At 37.8% G+C, this 16,040-nt stretch overlaps 1 non-coding gene across 1 annotated transcript; it reads right to left on the bottom strand.

Annotated features, from left to right (window-relative positions):
* Positions 1-9,720: 9,720 nt before the first annotated feature.
* Positions 9,721-9,839, bottom strand: LOC145677767 (5S ribosomal RNA). Its single transcript, XR_014129990.1, has one exon. It is a non-coding gene; the product is annotated as a 5S ribosomal RNA (ribosomal RNA).
* Positions 9,840-16,040: the final 6,201 nt, after the last annotated feature.

Genomic DNA, 16,040 nt, shown 5'->3' on the forward strand with positions numbered 1-16,040 from the left:
ACGGGATGGAACATCGTTTATTTGTTTTTCCAACCGTCTTTCTGTCTTGAGCCCCCGCCAAGTTAACTTTATGGTGGACAAAAACTATGTGCGGTGGGTTACCGCGGGGTTCTCCCGTTTCCTCCCACTTTCTTCATTCCACCACCATTTCAATCATTTCTCATAATCAGCGCCTCTTTTAGCCTAAGCGGCATAACGTGGGACGTAAAACAAAGATTTCCTTTAGTTGCTTTCTGTCTTGATTACGAGCGCGAAATTTTTTACTTTTTTTTTCTTTCTTTTGATATTATTCATTTAATAGGACGGCAACACCTTTACGGGCCGCCGCGTCGTCGTTTACACTTCTTCAGCCCATATTCTTTCTGCTTGTTCGTTTTCCGGCATCTTGTTATCACCGCCCGCGGGAATGCCTATGTCTTTCATCGCTTTTTGAAGCAAATCTTTAATAAATATGCACTCTCACATTTCTACTAATATGCATACCACAGTGGATAGACTGTAACTAGGAAAGCAGAAGCCTGCATATCATATTATTTAACAGTTGAAAGTGAACTGCCATTTTAAGTTTGATTTTGATCAGATGAGTGCAGTTCAACTCGTCGACAATTGTGAAGATTCTCGAGGTTAGGGACCATCCATTTTGTGCTTTGTAATGAAAATGGCTGCAGCCAAACTTCTCTGATCTGAATGAAACTTGGCATGATGATACATCTTGACCTGCTCTACAAGTTTATTTAGTATTTTCCGTTGCGCAGGCTTTTGCTTCTCCAGGTTCTCCCATGGAACTGAGAAACGTATTCAGTCGAACTTCTGCGGTAAGTCAGTATATCATCCTGAGAAGTTTGATCGAGATAGCAGAGGTTCGACTATTCGTTTTTCAATTCCATGTGATATTACAACACGGTGAACTAAATTTATATAGAAACACTTTGATTTTGTTTTGTTTTTTGCTAGCATTAAACTGAGAAAATGTTATTGAATAGACAGAGAACACCACTCAAAGAAAAGTACATCATAAGAATATATATATGGTTGCTGTGGTTCTCGGTTTAATTTGCTAGTTAAGAAACTTGCTCTAAATAAGTACATCTTACAGGTGAAAAACTAAGCCAGGCGATAGAATTAAATATAAAGTTATACACTTTTATTTTACGTTTACTAGTGTTGGGTTACTACTGTAAAATAAGTCAGTATATATGAAAGATAACTGTATTAGGTACTATTTTCCACCGGCGGTGTATTCTTGCATAGTGTACTTAATGTTTACAAGCGGGGCGCTACTAGTATGGATGCATGACAAGTGCTATTGAAACTCGAAAACTAACTGGTTTCCACTACCCTTGCTTATACGTATACCCGCGTCGCCTTCGCTCCTGTTCACTTTGGACGCACATTCTTGCTATCGCTCAGGCCCCCAGCTTTCTCCTGTTTTGGCTCCCTTAAATAGTATTCGTGCTTTTTATTGGCCACCTGGCAAAGCACTTGTAATGATTTTACACCAGTAACTCTAAAATACATGTGTATTACTTTATTTAATTCTGTCGTCTGCAGAATTTTTTTTTTTTTTCGTACAAATATGCCTTTTCATGCAGAACACTGAATTTTGCCTGTAAATTTTTGAGAATATGCTGTGACGAAACTTGAGCACCGTTCTTCTTTTCTTTCTTATCACGAGTCTTCTTTAGCCTAATGAGCACAATCATCACACGATAACGACTATTCTTTTCATTTAACTTGTAAACAAGTTGAACTAATAATAATAATTGATGTACAAAGGAGAAGTGTCCTACATATTTGAGGTAAAAAATAAAATAAATATACTTCTACTTCATCCGTGTTTACAAAGTTAAATGTTATCGATTTACAAAAAATGGTCACCTATCCACACACTGACCAGGCTCGACACTGCTTGACCATACATATTAAAACATCGGTCCCACTGAATACACAAGTAGTAAGCACATTCACATAAAAATAATTAGGATTACAGTATATAAAATGTGTTAATTAAAATAGCAAATGCCTTACCTTATCACAGGCGATCCAAAGCCACTGCACATCATCTGCTACGCACACTATATTCCTCCAATATTTCACTCACTTCCTATATCACGCAACAGAAAATATTAATAAAATTCACTTAGCAACATTTTCATTTTTAATCAACAATACGTATAACAATTAAGAATAAAATTAATTGTGAGCACATTGTTATAATTAGAATACTGTTTTTATTCGTTTACAAATATGGGATTAATATAGAGCTGGCAGCAACAATATATACAACTCATCCTGTATGTATCGTAAATCCTAACTTGAGAAGACATCTCTGACGCAAACAATGAGACAAGAAATCAAATACTATATCCGACACATTTGGGGTTTATTGAACTTCAATGTTGGAAGATACCACCTTGTCGGTAGTACAAATGTAATATCCTTACAACACGCGGAACTTTTGCCAGGCATATCTAGGAATTTGGGAAGATTAATTGATATCCTTAATGTGCAATGTATGATTATGACGCATTGTTATGTACACGCAGACGGAACCAGGACAATCTATAGATGACATTTGCACTGTGTTTGGACAATTTGTTCGCAGAAAGTAACCGTTTTTGTCTATGAATACTTGAGAACATGGAAGGTATGAGATATACATTTTATGCGCAAATATTATAATACAAATCATTGTTAGTTTGGTGGATGCGTGAAAGAAAGAAAAGGAGTAGATTTTTGCAGACGTCCGGATATAAAGCGAGAACTGAGAATACGCATCTATAACATCTATTTTCTTTGTGTTAATGATATCGATGAACTAAACGGGGAAACTAAAATACAACTGTTTGCAGTATAATTCGAAGTATAGTCAAGTGCAGAGGCGTACTCACGGGGTGTCCACCGGGTGCGGACTCCTCGCAAAAGTTCCTAAGTGAACATACATTTGCAGACTTTCTCATTAAATGTAGTTATTAACAGGGAAAATATTGATGTATCATCAATATAAATCTGATCTTACACTTCATCTGTACTCTGTCTGTATCATGTTTTTGTGAAAAAGTAAGTGGAATATTTATCGTGTTTTCGAATGCAGAATAATAGTATATAGACATAGTGGCTTGTAGTATTGGAACCTTGCCCCCCGAAGCTTGGATCCCTTAGAAGAAAAAAAAAAATGCATGCGCGCCTGGTGAAATGGTTAACGAATTCAGTTCACTCGATGAATCGACAGATAGTAATACACATTTCGACAGATCGACAGCATTCGACAGATACAGACATATGAAAGTAGCACAAGAATTAGGCGAAAGTCCGTGCGTTTCCTCAATTCACGTAGGAAACAACAGAAAATATCAACTACCATAAAATAATCCGTATATATATTTAATTTATTTGGAATAAAATAAATATAGAAACAACCTGTTCATACATAACTACGGTAAGTGCGTTAATTGCTAACGTAAGAACAAATATGAAACAAGGCACAAAATAAAAAAGAAAAATAAAGTTAAAGGGAATAAATATTTAGGCTTGATTGTCATTCGTATTAAGAAGCTGGGTAATAAAATGTTAAAATCTACAGAAAATTATGAAATTAAATCAGGATTTGAAATAAAAGTCTATACATTGGAAGTAGGCCAGGGAGTTTGCAAGGCAGATGTGTGCGACACGCGTTACTTTATAGATTCCCTTCATTGAACTATAGTAAGCAGTACGAAGATGGTACTTTGCGTATAATCACAGGAAGGATTGAAGTTAATTACCATGGTAATATAATTATTTATTGATAAGTATTTCCATGTTAAATTATGAAAATTATAAGCACAAGGAGGGTGAAAAAGTAGTGTGACCGACTTAGCAATGACTGAAACATAAAATAGAAAAGCGAATAAAAACAAATGCCTTTTGAGTTATGTGGAATAAAGTTTCTTCTAGCCAGTAAGGAAGAATAGGATCTGGTGCATTCATTGAATACCTGAAAAAAATCGTTTATCAAAATAGAAGGAAACACACTTATCGTTGTGGCAACTACGAACTTCTGTTTACCTCAGCCCGCCTCAGCAAGTGCTTTCTATCCGGTCCGCGCTCCGTAACCAAACTCAACGCTGCCTGCCAGCGAAAATTTCATTCTTCAGTATCGTTGAGTTTATTGCAGAAAGCAATGGCAGATACGGCATCAGCACCTGCAGCCCCGGCACAGGCTTCTCCTAAGAAGTCTGCAAAGCCTAAGAAACCAAAAACAACACCTTCTCATCCAAGAACATCAGAAATGGTGAACAACGCCATCAAGAATTTGAAGGAAAGGGGAGGAAGTTCACTGCAAGCTATTAAGAAATACATCTCTCAGAACTACAAAGTGGATGCCGAGAAGCTTGCTCCATTTATCAAGAAATACTTGAGAAGTGCAGTTGCTTCTGGGTCTTTGGTTCAGACCAAGGGAAAAGGTGCATCTGGATCGTTTAAGCTTAGTGCTTCATCGCTGAAGGAGAAGCCTGAAGGTGGATCTTCAACCAAGGCGAAACGATCAGCATCAAAGGAGAAGAAGCCTGCGAAAAAGCCAGCAGCTAAACGTCCCAAGAAGACTGGTGAAAAGAAAAAGGCTGCTGCTCCCAAACCTAAGAAATCACCATCTAAAGTGAAGAAGGCAAAAACTCCCAAGAAGCCAAAGGCCCCGAAGCCAAAGAAGGCTACAGCAAAACCGAAAAGTGCTAAGAAGGCTGCACCAAAGAAGAAGTAAATGTGTCAGTAAATCATCTGACATTTTAAAACGGCTCTTTTTAGAGCCATCAAATACTTTGAGAAGAGTAAAATTGTGCTTTTCCTATCATTATCACATGTTCATTCATAGCAATGTATAGTATACACGCAAGGGACTTTGAGTTTTCTTTTTAACCGAAGCACTTCTTGATGTAAGTGCTTTATAACAGAGGGGAATTGAGGGTGGGGAAAGAAAGCTTTCACGGGTGTCAAGAATGGTGTACTCGAAAAAAAATGGGGAACACATTACGTAATGTCAATTTGTGATCACTTACTTTTTCCTTGTTCCTATCTTCAAGTAGCGAAACAGTACAGAAAACGCACTTAATGCATTTGTTAGAAAAACTTTTGCAGGCTGACTGGGTTCGATTCTCGGTGGGAGCTCAAATGTTTCGCATTGCACGTTAATAAGTAGGTCCACGTTTGAAACAGCCTTGCTGCTGAAAGGGACACTAAACTAAAATCAACTCTTTTCAAGGCTGGGGTGAAAGAAATGTTCGAACTTATTACAACTCGTGAAAGTGAAGTAGACTGTTTCAATTTAACGTCGTACTATTATGATTTTTATGATAAAGGAGACGGGTGATTACGCCTAATGAATGATGGAAATACTGGTGTAATGAGAAAGTGTTAGGAAAAGGGAACACGCTAATAACCACGGATACCGTCTTATAATTCGTAATATTGCTATAAAGAAAAATAGTAACACCAGCAGAAATGTAGGTGTACAATTGAACTGATGTTAAGTACAAACAGACACTTAAAGAAAGTTTAGTTTAACGTTTGCATTCAACAGCAGCGACCTCTGAGAAAATATTACTTTTGCTACCTTGGAAGAAGTACATATTTCGCCTGCGAGTTCTATGAGATTAATAACGTTGAGAAGGGCAAACAGTGGTTGAATCGAAGTTAACTTATGCAACATATGGCAAAATCGAATCCTTGACCACATAAAACGAAGATAATCAATCGGTAAACATAGGGGAAAACTAAAGAATATACTTGAAAGATAGGATGATATACGAAACGAGAGGAAAACGAAGGTAGATGTATTAACTATGCAACATACGGCGTGAGAATTTAAAAAAAAAAGATAACAAGTATGGACAAGATCCTTGTTAGGATAACAGCATCTCTAAGTAGTGTATTGGTCCTAAAAAGGACCGTTTTTGAACTCAGTGCCAGAACTTCAAACTTAAGCACGTTCCCCACGGATGCGGCGAGCAAGCTGAATGTCCTTAGGCATGATTGTGACTCTCTTTGCGTGAATAGCACACAAGTTGGTGTCTTCGAAAAGCCCTACAAGGTAAGCTTCACTTGCCTCCTGTAAAGCCATGACAGCTGAGCTTTGGAAGCGAAGATCTGTCTTGAAATCTTGTGCAATTTCTCGGACGAGTCGTTGGAAGGGCAGCTTGCGGATGAGCAATTCAGTGCTCTTCTGGTAACGACGAATTTCTCGGAGAGCCACAGTACCAGGCCTGTAACGATGGGGCTTTTTCACTCCACCGGTAGCTGGAGCACTCTTTCTTGCAGCTTTGGTGGCAAGCTGCTTTCGAGGAGCTTTGCCTCCAGTAGATTTCCTAGCTGTCTGCTTGGTACGTGCCATTGCAACTGTCACGACTTGTTTCAAATAATTGCGCGCTGAATGAAGTCAAGTTATATAAAGAGCAAAACCGTTAAATCAAGCTATTTCTCATTGGATAAAGTCAGTCGAAAAGGACAGTTCTCATTGGCTTAGACACGTTTTGTGTTTTTCCTCCGTGCTTTCCCTGCATGATCGAAGGAACAAAACCACGAGTCTTGGGCTGCTTGGGCTTGTATTTCTCGTGTGTGGTGAGCGAAGCAGTAACATATCGAAATGACAGGACGTGGAAAAGGAGGCAAGGGTCTTGGCAAAGGAGGTGCCAAGCGCCACCGTAAAGTTCTTCGTGACAACATCCAGGGTATCACCAAACCCGCTATTAGGCGTCTTGCTCGCCGTGGTGGTGTGAAGCGTATCTCTGGTCTCATTTATGAAGAGACCCGAGGAGTATTGAAAGTATTCCTGGAGAACGTAATCAGAGATGCTGTTACATACACAGAACACGCCAAGAGGAAGACAGTGACAGCTATGGATGTTGTGTATGCCTTGAAGAGGCAAGGAAGAACCCTGTACGGTTTCGGAGGTTAAGTTGGGGTTCCTCCTATTTTGGATATAAAATTGGCATAAACGGCTCTTTTCAGAGCCAACAAATTTATATAAAGGGAAAGATTTACTTTGTGCGATTTTCTGTTAGATTATAAGAATTCGTGTAACTACATTAAAGCCTTTTGATGCACACAAAATTACAGACGTAGAGAGATTAATTTGAGAAAATCATACGTTTTTTTTTACATTATGTACGTTCATGTATACGTATTCATATGTAGCAGTATTAATGCTGGAGAAGGGGTTCTGGTTGGAAATTGGCGATTTGTTGGAAGTAGCGAGCATGAGAGATGCGAAACGCAAGTCGGAATTTCTGTTCTGACAGTAGGATGTACGTATAGAGGCTTATACAACTTCTATACTGTGCTGTGAGGGGCGAATAATGCGTTAGAAACCTGAATCTTGTCCTTTATCTTGTTTACGTGGTCTTGGGTTCGATTTTTTTCTTTTGCGGTAGTGTCTATTGTGATTTACATGTAAATTAATGACACTTCGTAGCGGGTTAGTAAAATAAAGAGTAATACAAATATGAGATGTAGGTTAATGCATTGTATACTTCACATTATTTACTAAAGAAAGGCAGTAGTTACAAGAAACCTAGGCTCGCTCGTTGGGCACAGTAGCAAATGAGTTCTGAGATCAGAGAATAAGAGTAGTTGCGTATTACAAACCATATACATATAACACATATCACACAAATATGAATATCGACCTTGCAAAGAATAAATCGTACTTAAGTGTGCATTTAATGTCATTACTATGTTGCAAAAGAAATTTAGGAAAGTTTTTTGATCCGCTCTGTTCATGATGTCATTGGGGCATAGTAATGAACAATAATAAATGTCGAGAACATATTGAACAGAGTAATTTCAGCCAAGCCAACGCAAGAGAGAAACATGAGTGCTTTAAGAATGTTGGAAATTCCTTTGTCTAGCATGAAGTACATGAGAATATGTGGTATGAGGTTTTCTTCCATTGCTGAGAATCTGGGCTCGACTGTCCTGTCCTCTGGGTAATATGAGCCCGATGTACGCAAATATCAAAAAAATGTAGCTAGCGACAATACAAAAGGTAATGATCTTATAATTAATAATGTAGTGGGAACTAAGCACATCGCTGTTTGGAGTATTCTAAAGATAGTGTGACTTCCTATGGGCTTCAATTACGATCGACGACTACACATACTAATTAATCGAATAGCAGCGAGAATTTCGAATGACACTAAGCAACTATCTCAGACACTTTTGATGAGTCTGTATATCGAAAACAATTCATTTCAATCGTAAATCTCCTCTATAAAGGGGTTTGTGGCCCTCATAAGGGCCGATTTGTATGAGATATAGGTCTTACATTTATGCCTTCTTCTCAGTTTTCTTGGGCAGAAGTACAGCTTGAATGTTGGGCAAAACACCACCCTGAGCGATTGTAACTCCAGACAACAACTTGTTTAATTCCTCGTCGTTACGGATAGCTAACTGCAGATGACGTGGAATAATCCTAGTCTTCTTGTTGTCACGAGCAGCGTTGCCTGCCAACTCAAGAACTTCAGCTGCCAGGTATTCCATGACTGCAGCCAAATACACGGGAGCGCCAGCACCAACTCGTTCGGCATAGTTACCCTTTCGCAAAAGACGATGGATTCTGCCTACTGGGAATTGAAGGCCAGCCCTGCTGGAGCGGGACTTGCTCTTTCCCTTGACTTTTCCACCTTTGCCGCGACCAGACATTGTTCAATATTCTTTCGTAATAAGATGAGAGGAAAAATTGCGGCCTCCCATGAATCAAGTCAGTTTTGTTACTACTTCAAGCGTGCACCCGAGTGCATCAAATGAAAAGCAAGGCAGTTGGCGCGAATTGAAACACGTACTGTAATTTAAATGAAGTCGATAAATCGGCGGACACATCTAATTTTGCTGAACGAGTGAGTCATCATGCCACCAAAAACTAGCGGAAAGGCTGCAAAGAAGGCTGGTAAAGCCCAAAAGAATATCTCCAAGGGAGATAAGAAGAAGAAGAGGAGGAGGAAGGAGAGCTATGCCATTTACATCTACAAAGTTTTGAAGCAAGTGCATCCTGACACTGGCATATCTAGCAAAGCTATGAGTATCATGAACAGCTTTGTTAATGACATCTTCGAGCGTATTGCTGCTGAAGCTTCTCGTTTGGCCCATTACAATAAGCGGTCAACTATCACCAGCCGGGAAATCCAAACAGCTGTGCGCCTTCTTTTGCCTGGTGAACTTGCCAAGCACGCTGTAAGTGAGGGTACGAAGGCTGTTACCAAGTACACAAGCTCTAAGTAAAAATCTTCTTCAAGATTTTTCATTTCAAACGGTCCTTGTCAGGACCAACACATTATTCGAAAGAGTTAAATCACGAAATTTGCTTCATTCTGTTATGTAGAAACACCTTGAAATCCAATTTCTATATGCTGTTAGTAAAAAAGTAAAGCACATAGCGGAGATGTGTCGTGCTTGTATACGAAAGGCATTTACTCGCCGGAGATCTACACTTAGTCATAATAATTTACTTTTAAAAAGTGGTAATACATTCCGTGTTAAGTATAGTAGTAGGTGCACACGGATCGGAAATCAGGTTATTTTAATGTGCCGTGCAAATAAACAGGCTGTTAGTGTAAGAAATAGTGGGTATAACGCTTAGAATATCGATTAATCGCTATGAAATAATGTTGATAAATTATCTCTTGAAAGTACTATAAAATTAATGTTTCTAGTATTTTCGTACTTGAAGGATAATGAAATTTGAAAAAGAGATGCCAACAGCACCTGGTGTTCCCAGGCGGTCACCCATCCAAGTACTGACCAGGCCCGATGCTGCTTGACTTCGGTGATCGGACGAGAACCGGTATATTCAGCATGGTATGGCCGTTGGCAACTACCTTTTCTTCAATGTCCTGTTAAGGAAGTATGTTTTAAGTAAGAATTGACATTATTAACTATAAAGGCAAGCATATTAACGTCGTTAACATTACTTGGAATATACTAATATTCGAATAAATATTTGAATGTTCGAATGATGAGTGATTCGGATGTTCATAGTGCCACTATGTCCTATCGAGTTTACTATCACGAACCACGTATGAAATTGTATATAAATAAATAAAAATAAATCCTTTATTAAGTATTGATTACAGGAAAAAGGCAAACTTACATTCTTTAATGTACACAATGAAATGTATGAAAGATATTTTTAAGATATGTTTCACTTACCCTTTATAACGCAAGGTAGTTTTCAGTGTAGCATCCTCTTCAGCTGCGAGATAACGTAAGGCAGATGATCATTCAGTCGTGAAGCACTAAAATGTAATATACATTTTAACTATTATCGATAAGAATTATTTACTGCAGGGATGCAAATAAAGTGAGGCAAATTAGTAAATAAAAACCGATACTGTAACTGATAATGTAATTACGTATCTGTATTAGTTGTATATACAGTAATCGCACGATTATCCGCGGAGTTGGATGTTGGCATAATCGCGCATAATCAGCAGTATGAGCAGAAAAGGGAAATGAAATGAAATCTTTAGATTTACGTCGCATACTTATACCGGTTACGCTAAAGGAGACGGTGATGATGAGTACTGAATGAAGAAAGTGGGAGGAAACGGGAGAAACCCGAGAAAACCCATGAGCACGGTCTTTATGCACGACAAAGTTCACACGGCACGAGCTGGGATTGAACCAGGGACCCCAAGCACCGGAGGCCAAAAAAGGGACAAAAAGTCTTTCGTGCAACTTTCGTTTTCGGTAAAAAGTTTACACATAATTTAGAAAGAGTAGTTTTCTGGTCTTTTTATTTCACAAGTTGGTTCATGTCTATATTTTTTACATGCATAAAAAATTTTTCAACTCCCTTGCTTAGTTCCTGTTAAAGACCTCTACCTCTGATTGTATTTTTTGCACATATTCTTATTGTTTTCAGACAACATTTCTAAGAGCGTAATTTATCGTCAGCAAGAAAAGAAAAGGAAAGCCTCGGATAGTGGAATGTGTACTGTATATATATATATATATATATATATATATATATATATACGTATTAGTATATAGTTTTATTTTATACGTCTCCTATTATTACACAATGTGCAGATATTGTGAAAGCGCAAGTAAATATGTATAACTCCCCGTTCTGCACTTAATAACTTGAAAGAAGTTCGGGGAAGGTAGTGTAACAGAAAGTGCAAACAGAAATGAGGGTTTACAGGCATTTAATATTATTCCGTAGTAGTATGATTTTTTGTAAAATATATATATATATATATATATATATATATATATATATATATATATATATATATATATATATATATATATATATATATATATAAACATACATATTCAATGATATAGTAAGAGGTTAGCAGCACTGATAGAACTGCAGAAAGTACAAAACCGTTAATAAGAAAGAGAGAGAGATGGTGGCCGCTTTTGTGCTTTTCATTGGCTAATTCCGAATTGCGCGCGAATACGTACGAGATTTCTTTCTTTTTCCTCTTCGCAGCCCAGATGTTGCCAATTAGAAGTTTTTAGTACTACATTTGTATGAAAATGTTGCCTTTAAGAAATGTGGTTTGCATACGGAGAAAAGAGCAAAATGAATATTTATCTTAGTGGGCATGAAAAAAGACGAAACATTTTGCAAGATGGACACACGAACTTCCTTAATGCAGGCGTTCAGTACATTATTGTAAAGAAAAAAACACTAAAAAGAATTACTTCAATATCCCTAGCAACATTCAACAATTCATAGAGAAAAATCTTTATTTTGAGAACAATGGAAAACTATGTAATTGTAGATAACTACTAAATTTAATGATTAAGGAAAACGTTTAGGCCCGGCCCTTCAGAAAGAAAGTGCACAGAATTTTCTCTCATGGAAGCAATTGCAAAATCAACATTTTGTTTGCAGTTATAATTAGAGGATCTATATACAGGGTGTTCGAAAAAGAATGTATCCTCTTGAAAGAAAATATTCTCTGGGCCCCTAATCCTTTATATACCGAAAGGAAGTTTGTATAGCATTTTTTCTTACCTTCGTTAGAAGAATTGAAAGTGACTACTATCGTGACACGGGAGATATTTGATCGATAGTCGAATTACTCCCATGCTCGAATGAACACGTCTCTTGTAAGGAGAGGAAAGGCTTCTGTGATCCGCTATCGCAGCTGTGTCATATCTGCAGAGAATGTTAGGACACAAACGTGATCTTTGAGAGCCTCGTGAAAAGAAGTCGCATAGTATCATGTGTGGAGACATCGGGGCCATCTGAAGAACGCTTCATCATTAGGACCAAGGGCGAGTTACGAAACACTCTGGGATATATTTATTAACATAACTTCTCGTCATTCTGCAAGTGTGGTGGAGCTCCATCCTATTGGAAAAGGAAACCTCGGGAGCCCTCTTCATGTGTAGGTATCGTTCACATCTGAAGCATGTGAAGATAGATTACTGTACTATCGTGTACCTAAAATCATTTTCTACGAATACGAACACATGTCTACACTGAAGGCAGTGCAGCTCTTTTTCTCTTTTTTTTTTGGTCATGTATTGTAACGCGGGGCAATGCACACAATAACATGTAATGTTGTGTATCATCATAAAGGGCCAGGGCGATGATTGGATCTTGATGGACGTGGAGAACTGATAGGTGATGTGAGTGGTATTGTGATCTATGGTTGTATGTTTACTGATGAATGCATAAGGAGAGGTGAAGGGGTTGCCTTTTTTTTTATGTCGATCGGCAGGGAAGCGATTGGGAAACTTTTGACTTTGTTTTTCAACCGAATATATTGATTGAATAGGTCGCCGACAATTTTACGGGGCGTCACGTCGTTGCCTTTTTCATGTCGATCGCGAGCGAAGCGAGCGTTTTTTTTTTTTTTTTTTTTTACCGACAATATGTATTGAATCGGTTGCCAACACCTTTAGGGGCGCGTCACGTCCTTCTTTCTGTGCTGATCGCGAGCGAAGCGAGCGCGAAATTTTTGACTTTTTTTTTTTTTTTTTTACCCACAATATTTATTCAATCGGTCGCCAACACTTTTAGGGGTGCGTCACGTCCTCTTTTCTCTGCTGATCGCGAGCGAAGCGAGCGCGAAATTTTGACCTTTTTTTCTCTTTTTAATTCTTTTTTTTTTCTTTAAGAAAAAATATTGATTTCATAGGTCGCCAACATTTTTACGGGATGGAACATCGTTTATTTGTTTTTCCAACCGTCTTTCTGTCTTGAGCCCCCGCCAAGTTAACTTTATGGTGGACAAAAACTATGTGCGGTGGGTTACCGCGGGGTTCTCCCGTTTCCTCCCACTTTCTTCATTCCACCACCATTTCAATCATTTCTCATAATCAGCGCCTCTTTTAGCCTAAGCGGCATAACGTGGGACGTAAAACAAAGATTTCCTTTAGTTGCTTTCTGTCTTGATTACGAGCGCGAAATTTTTTACTTTTTTTTTCTTTCTTTTGATATTATTCATTTAATAGGACGGCAACACCTTTACGGGCCGCCGCGTCGTCGTTTACACTTCTTCAGCCCATATTCTTTCTGCTTGTTCGTTTTCCGGCATCTTGTTATCACCGCCCGCGGGAATGCCTATGTCTTTCATCGCTTTTTGAAGCAAATCTTTAATAAATATGCACTCTCACATTTCTACTAATATGCATACCACAGTGGATAGACTGTAACTAGGAAAGCAGAAGCCTGCATATCATATTATTTAACAGTTGAAAGTGAACTGCCATTTTAAGTTTGATTTTGATCAGATGAGTGCAGTTCAACTCGTCGACAATTGTGAAGATTCTCGAGGTTAGGGACCATCCATTTTGTGCTTTGTAATGAAAATGGCTGCAGCCAAACTTCTCTGATCTGAATGAAACTTGGCATGATGATACATCTTGACCTGCTCTACAAGTTTATTTAGTATTTTCCGTTGCGCAGGCTTTTGCTTCTCCAGGTTCTCCCATGGAACTGAGAAACGTATTCAGTCGAACTTCTGCGGTAAGTCAGTATATCATCCTGAGAAGTTTGATCGAGATAGCAGAGGTTCGACTATTCGTTTTTCAATTCCATGTGATATTACAACACGGTGAACTAAATTTATATAGAAACACTTTGATTTTGTTTTGTTTTTTGCTAGCATTAAACTGAGAAAATGTTATTGAATAGACAGAGAACACCACTCAAAGAAAAGTACATCATAAGAATATATATATGGTTGCTGTGGTTCTCGGTTTAATTTGCTAGTTAAGAAACTTGCTCTAAATAAGTACATCTTACAGGTGAAAAACTAAGCCAGGCGATAGAATTAAATATAAAGTTATACACTTTTATTTTACGTTTACTAGTGTTGGGTTACTACTGTAAAATAAGTCAGTATATATGAAAGATAACTGTATTAGGTACTATTTTCCACCGGCGGTGTATTCTTGCATAGTGTACTTAATGTTTACAAGCGGGGCGCTACTAGTATGGATGCATGACAAGTGCTATTGAAACTCGAAAACTAACTGGTTTCCACTACCCTTGCTTATACGTATACCCGCGTCGCCTTCGCTCCTGTTCACTTTGGACGCACATTCTTGCTATCGCTCAGGCCCCCAGCTTTCTCCTGTTTTGGCTCCCTTAAATAGTATTCGTGCTTTTTATTGGCCACCTGGCAAAGCACTTGTAATGATTTTACACCAGTAACTCTAAAATACATGTGTATTACTTTATTTAATTCTGTCGTCTGCAGAATTTTTTTTTTTTTTCGTACAAATATGCCTTTTCATGCAGAACACTGAATTTTGCCTGTAAATTTTTGAGAATATGCTGTGACGAAACTTGAGCACCGTTCTTCTTTTCTTTCTTATCACGAGTCTTCTTTAGCCTAATGAGCACAATCATCACACGATAACGACTATTCTTTTCATTTAACTTGTAAACAAGTTGAACTAATAATAATAATTGATGTACAAAGGAGAAGTGTCCTACATATTTGAGGTAAAAAATAAAATAAATATACTTCTACTTCATCCGTGTTTACAAAGTTAAATGTTATCGATTTACAAAAAATGGTCACCTATCCACACACTGACCAGGCTCGACACTGCTTGACCATACATATTAAAACATCGGTCCCACTGAATACACAAGTAGTAAGCACATTCACATAAAAATAATTAGGATTACAGTATATAAAATGTGTTAATTAAAATAGCAAATGCCTTACCTTATCACAGGCGATCCAAAGCCACTGCACATCATCTGCTACGCACACTATATTCCTCCAATATTTCACTCACTTCCTATATCACGCAACAGAAAATATTAATAAAATTCACTTAGCAACATTTTCATTTTTAATCAACAATACGTATAACAATTAAGAATAAAATTAATTGTGAGCACATTGTTATAATTAGAATACTGTTTTTATTCGTTTACAAATATGGGATTAATATAGAGCTGGCAGCAACAATATATACAACTCATCCTGTATGTATCGTAAATCCTAACTTGAGAAGACATCTCTGACGCAAACAATGAGACAAGAAATCAAATACTATATCCGACACATTTGGGGTTTATTGAACTTCAATGTTGGAAGATACCACCTTGTCGGTAGTACAAATGTAATATCCTTACAACACGCGGAACTTTTGCCAGGCATATCTAGGAATTTGGGAAGATTAATTGATATCCTTAATGTGCAATGTATGATTATGACGCATTGTTATGTACACGCAGACGGAACCAGGACAATCTATAGATGACATTTGCACTGTGTTTGGACAATTTGTTCGCAGAAAGTAACCGTTTTTGTCTATGAATACTTGAGAACATGGAAGGTATGAGATATACATTTTATGCGCAAATATTATAATACAAATCATTGTTAGTTTGGTGGATGCGTGAAAGAAAGAAAAGGAGTAGATTTTTGCAGACGTCCGGATATAAAGCGAGAACTGAGAATACGCATCTATAACATCTATTTTCTTTGTGTTAATGATATCGATGAACTAAACGGGGAAACTAAAATACAACTGTTTGCAGTATAATTCGAAGTATAGTCAAGTGCAGAGGCGTACTCACG

The sequence above is a fragment of the Thermobia domestica genome, unplaced genomic scaffold (genome assembly GCF_964235325.1).
Source record: "Thermobia domestica unplaced genomic scaffold, izTheDome1.hap1.1 HAP1_SCAFFOLD_1366, whole genome shotgun sequence".
NCBI classification, from domain to species: Eukaryota; Metazoa; Arthropoda; class Insecta; order Zygentoma; family Lepismatidae; genus Thermobia; species Thermobia domestica.